The sequence below is a fragment of the Symphalangus syndactylus genome, chromosome X, assembly GCF_028878055.3.
Source record: "Symphalangus syndactylus isolate Jambi chromosome X, NHGRI_mSymSyn1-v2.1_pri, whole genome shotgun sequence".
Classification (NCBI taxonomy): Eukaryota; Metazoa; Chordata; class Mammalia; order Primates; family Hylobatidae; genus Symphalangus; species Symphalangus syndactylus.
In genome coordinates, this window is record NC_072447.2 from 126,875,113 (window position 1) to 126,881,236 (window position 6,124).

A 6,124-nucleotide genomic window follows, 5' to 3' on the forward strand; every position below is an offset into this window, starting at 1 on the left:
ACAAAGTCAAAAGATACTCATTAATGATACCAGAATTTTGTCTGTATATATATATATATATATGTAGTAAAATTAAATACATGAAAATGAATGAGAAGGATGTCCACCAACTTCAGGATATGGTTCTTCTGAGAATGAAGAGAATGATTAGGAAGAAATACAAATTGGACTTGACCTCTATCTATAATATTTTACTTATTTAATAAATAAAATAATTCAAAGCAAGTATCATAAATTATTAACATATGTGAATTCAGGATGATAGGTACATGGAGCTCTCTTTTACTAAATTCTCTTCCATGTATGTTTTGACAGTGCTGCCCTCTCTCAGTTCATATATCACAGTCATGAGGTCTCCAGAGAGAAGAGTGAGAATTCCACAAAACAGAGTGGGTTTCAGTGGTGATCTCACCTCTTCACTATCTTTCAGAAGATTGCCATGAATTGTTGTTTATCTGCAACTCATAAGAGGATTTTGAATTATACTATCTAGTTTTAAAAAAAAATAGTCCTTAAAACGTGGATAAAGAGCTTGAATAGATTCTTGCAAAGAAACTAATAGAAAATAATTATGCAAATGGCAAGCTGGATAAAGAACCAAGACCTATCAGTATGCTGTCTTTAAGAGAGCCATCTCACATGTAAAGACACACATGGGCTCAAAATAAAGGGATAGAGGAAAATTTCCCAAGCAAATGGGAAACAGAAAAAAGCAGGAGTTGCAATCCTAGTTTCTGACAAAATAGAATTTAAACCAACAAAGATAAAAAAAAGACAAAAAAGGCCGGGTGCGGTGGCTCATGCCTGTAATCCTAGCACTTTGGGAGGCCGAGGTGGGTGGATCACCAGAGGTCGGGAGTTGGAGACCAGGCTGACCAACATGGAGAAACCCCATCTCTACTAAAAATACAAAATTAGCCAGGTGTGGTGGCACATGCCTGTAATCCCAGCTACAAGGGAGGCTGAGGCAGGAGAATCACTTGAACCCGGGAGGCAGAGGTTGCAGTAAGCTGAGATCACACCACAGCACTCCAGCCTGGGCAAGAAGGGTGAAACTCCATCTCAAAAAAAAAAAAAGAAATTCACTAAAACCCACACAACTACATGGAAATTGAATTACTTGCTCTTGAATGACTCTTGGGTAAATAATGAAATTAAGACAGAAATCAAGAAGTAATTTGAAACTAATGAGAACAAAAAGACAATGTACCAGAATCTCTGGGAAACAGCTAATTCAATATTAAGAGGGAAATTTACAGCACTAAACACTCACATCAAAAATCTAGACAGATCTCAAGTTAAGAACTTAACATCTCAACTACAAGAGCTAGAGAACCAAGAGCAACAAACCCCAAAGCTAGCAGAGACAAGAAATAACCAAGACCAGAGCAGAACTAAAGAAGATAGAACATGAAAAACCCTTCAAAAAATCAACAAATCTAGGAGCCTTTTTTTTTAATTAATAGTGCTCCGCCGTCTCCGTGGCATCTTCCACCCGTGCCGCTGCAGCTCCCCGCATTCACGCCACCGCCGCCAGGGCCACCCTCAGCGCCACCGCCATGTGCGAGATCGTGCACCTAAAGGTCAGCCAGTGTGGCAGCCAGATGGGGGCCAAGTTTTGGGAGGTTATGTGACGAACATGGGCATTGACCCCACAGGCACATACTATGGGGACAGTGACCTGCAACTGGAGAGGATCAACGTGTACTACAACGAGGCCAGAGGAGGAACTCTATGGTGCTGGAACTCAGCACCATGGACTCTATCCTTTCCGGCCCCTTCGGTCAGATCTTTCGGCCGGACAACTTCGTGTTTGGCCAGTCTGGAGCCGGCAACAACTGGGTGAAGGGGCACTACACGGAGGGCACAGAGCTGGTGGACGCTGTCCTGGATGTGGTCCAGAAGGAGGCCTAGAACTGCCACTGCCTTCAAGGCTTCCAGCTGACACACTCGCCGGGGGGTGGCACTGGGTCCGGGATGGGCACACTGCTCATCAGTAAGATCTGTGAGGAGTTCCCAGATCGCATCATAAACACCTTCAGCATGGTGCCCTCGCCCAAAGTGTCAGACACGGTGGTGGAGCCCTACAATGCCACGCTGTCTGCGCACCAGCTGGTGGAGAATACAAATGAGACCTAATGCATCAACAATGAGGCACTCTACGACATCTGCTTCCGCACCCTCAAGCTGACCACCCCCACCTACGGGGACCTCAACCACCTGGTGTCAGCCACCATGAGCAGAGTCACCACCTGCCTGTGCTTCCTGGGCCAGCTGAACGCCAACCTGCGCAAGCTGGCCGTCAACATAGTCCCCTTTCCTCGCCTGCACTTCTTCATGCCTGGCTTCGCACCCCTGACCAGCCGGGGCAGCCAGCAGTACCGGGCCCTGAGGGTGCCTGAGCTCACGCAGTAGATGTTTGATGCCAAGAACATGATGGCCATGTGCAACCCGCGACATGGCCGCTACCTGACCATGGCCACCGTGTTCCGGGCTGCAGGTCCATGAAGGAGGTGGACGAGCAGATGCTGAGCGTGCAGAGCAAGAACAGCAGCCACTTCGTGGAGTGGATCCCCAACAATGTGAAGACGGCCGTGTGCGACATCTCGCCCCACGGCCTGAAGATAGCCGCAACCTTCATCAGCAACAACACAGCCTTCCAGGAGCTGTTCAAGCGCATCTCTGTGCAGTTCACGGCCATGTTCCAGTGCAAGGCGTTCCTGCACTGGTACACAGGCGAGGGCATGGACGAGATGGAGTTCACCAAGGCTGACAGCAACATCAATGACCTGGTATCTGAGTACCAGCAGTACCAGGACGCCACAGCCGAGGAGGGCGAGTTCAAGGAGGAGGCCGAGGAGGAGGTGGCCTAGGCTGCTCCCATTGCTTCCTGTCTGTCCCCTCGAGGCTTCTGACTTTTGACCCCCTAGGACCTCCATCTCTGACGCCTAGACCCCCGCTTTCCCTCCAAGCCTGACTCATCCCTGACCCTAAGACTTCACCCTGACCCTAACAATACCTTTGGAGCTCGCTTTACCTCTGGCTACTTCATCTCCGACCCTGGCTCCCCTTTGACCCTTGAGCCCTAATTTATCTTTGACCCCCTTGAGCTCTTCCAACCTTGACATTTGTAGGAGGAGCCCCACTTCACCCTTTCTGACTCTGGAAACCACACCTTTAACTTTGAGGGCCCTCTTTCACCCCTGACCTCTGCTTCACCTTTGACCTCTGCCCCCCATGAATCCCATTTTACCTCTAGACCCATAAGTCCTGGTTTATGTTTGACCCCTCCCTCTGAGCTGCACTTCACCTCTGACCTTGCCTCACCTTTAACCCCCGACCTGAGCCCCAGCTCCTACCTCTGACCCCAACTTCTCTTTCACCCGTGAATCCCCTCTGACCCCAACTTCTCTTTCACCCCCTATGAATCCCATTTTACCTCTCCACCTATAAGTCCTGGTTTACATTGGAGCCCTCCCTCTGAGCTGCAGTTCACCTTTGACCTTGCCTCACCTTTCACCCCCCCGCAGCCCCAGCTCCTACCTCTGACTCCAGCTTCTCTCTGGCTCCCACAGACCCCATGCATCCTCCCTGCCTCACTCCCCTCAGCCCCTGCCAACCTTAGCTTATCTGGGAGAGAAACAAGGCCTGGTGCCTGTGAGGAAGAGAGGCCACCCCTGCCCTCCCTCCCCGCTTCCCTGCCTCGCCCTCAATAAATAAATTGTTAAAAAAAAAGAAAAAATTAATAAAATAGATAGACCACTAGCTAGACTAATAAAGAAGGAAAAAGAGAAGAATCAAATAAACACAATTAGAAATGATAAGGGGGTTATCACCCTGACCCCACAGAAATATAAACAATCATCAGAGAAAACTATAAACATCTCTATGAACATAAACTAGAAAATCTAGAAGAAATGGATAAATTTCTGCAGAGATACACGCTCCCAAGACTGAACCAGGAAGAAATTGAATCCCTGAATAGACCAATAATGAGTTCTGAAACTGAGGCAGTAATAAATAGCCTACCAACCAAAAAAAACCCCAGGACCAAATAGATTCACAGCTGAATTATAACAGAAGTACAAAGAAGAGCTGGTACTATTTCTATTGAAAATATTGCAAACAATTGAAAAGGAGGGACTCCTCCATAACTCATTTTATGAGGCCAGCATCATCCTGATACCAAAACCTGGCAGAGATACAATAAAAAAAGAAAATTTCAGGCCAATATCCTTGATTAACATCAATGCAAAAATCCTCAACTAAATACTGGCAAACTGAATACAGCAGCACATCAAAAAGCTTATTCACCATAATCAAGTAGGCTTCATCCCCTAGATGCAAGGTTGATCCAACATATGCAAATCAGTAAGTGTGATTCATCACATAAACAGAACTAAAGACAAAAAACACATGATTATCTCAATAGATGTGGAAAGGCCTTCAATAGAAATCAATATCCCTTCATGTTAAAAACTCTCAATAAATTAGCTACTGAAGGAACATACATCAAAATGATAAGACCCATCTATGACAAACCCACAGCCAATATCATACTGAATGGGCCAAAACCGGAAGCATTCCTCTTGAGAACTGGCACAAGACAAGGATGCACTCTCTCTCCACTCCTATTCAACATAGTATTGAAAGTTCTGGCCAGGGCAATCAGGCAAGAGAAAGAAATAAAAGGTATTCAAATAGGAAGAGAGGAAGTCAAATTATCTTTGTTTGCAGATGACATGATCCTATATCTAGAAGACCTCATCGTCTCAGCCCAAAAGCTTCTTAAGTTGATGAGCAAATACAGCAAAGTCTCAGGATACAAAATCAATGTGCAAAAATCACCAGCATTCCCATACACTAACAACAGGCAGGCAGAGACCCAAATCAGGAATGAACTCCCATTCCCAATAGCCACAAAAAGAATAAAATACCTAGGAATACAGCCAACTAGGGAGGTGAAAGATCTCTACAAGGAGAATTACAAACCACTGCTCAAGGAATTCAGGGAGGACACAAACAAATGGAAAGACATTTCATGCTCATGGATAGAAAAGATCAATCAATATCAAGAAAATGGCCATACTGCCCAAAGTAATTTTTAGATTCAATGCAATTCCCATGAAGCTACCAGTGACTTTCTTTGCAGAATTAGAAAAAATAAAAACTACTTAAAATTTCACATGGAACCAAGAAGAGCCAGTAAAGCCCAGACAGCCCTAAGCAAAAAGAACAAACCTGGAGGCATCACACTACCTGACTTCAGACAATACTACAAGGCTACAGTAACCAAAACACCATGGCACTGGTACGAAAACAAACACATAGACCAATGGAACAGAATAGAGAACTCGGAAACTAAGACCACACACCTATAACCATCTGATCTTTGACAAACCTGACAAAAACAAGCAATGGGGAAAGGATTCCCTACTTAATAAATGGTGCTGGGAGAACTGGCTAGCAATATGCAGAAAATTGAAACTGGACCCCTTCTTGACACCTTATACAAAAATTAACTCAAGATGGATTAAAGACTTAAATGTAAAACCCAAAACTATAAACACTCTAGAAGAAAAGCATATCATCCATTTTGCAACATACAGAGAATTAATAAATGTAGGCATTGACTATCAACACCTGCTAACGCCACAGAAAAAAAGAGACTACAAGACATAACATACATTCTGATAGAAGAACAAAATGCCTCCAATAAAGTATTCTTGTTAAACAAAGAGAGAAAGTGGGACAGAAGGAGAGGAGGGAAGAAGAAGGAAGAAGAGGAGGAGGAACAGTGACGATGGCAACAATGACAAAAGAACACGTTAAATATCATCATACCTGGGAAAATCCAAGCTGTGGGAAGCTCTTCAGGACAAATGACCTAGTTTCTGCAACAAATAATTTCAAAAAAGAAAGATAACCTATAAATTAAAATACTTAAACACTATAAATTAATCATAATGCAGACCTTATTTAGATGCTAAGTCAAAGAAATGTTTAAAAATTAGGTACTCAAGGATATCCCTGAAGAATATTGATGCAAAAATCCTCAATAAAATATTGGCAAACCGAATCCAGCAGCACATCAAAAAGCTTATCCACGACGATCAAGTCGGCT

The 6,124-nt window shown here is 44.4% G+C and overlaps 1 pseudogene; it reads left to right on the forward strand.

The window, feature by feature from the left end:
- The first annotated feature begins 1,481 nt into the window (after nucleotides 1-1,481).
- Nucleotides 1,482-3,715, forward strand: LOC129476049 (tubulin beta-4A chain-like; annotated as a pseudogene).
- Nucleotides 3,716-6,124: the final 2,409 nt, after the last annotated feature.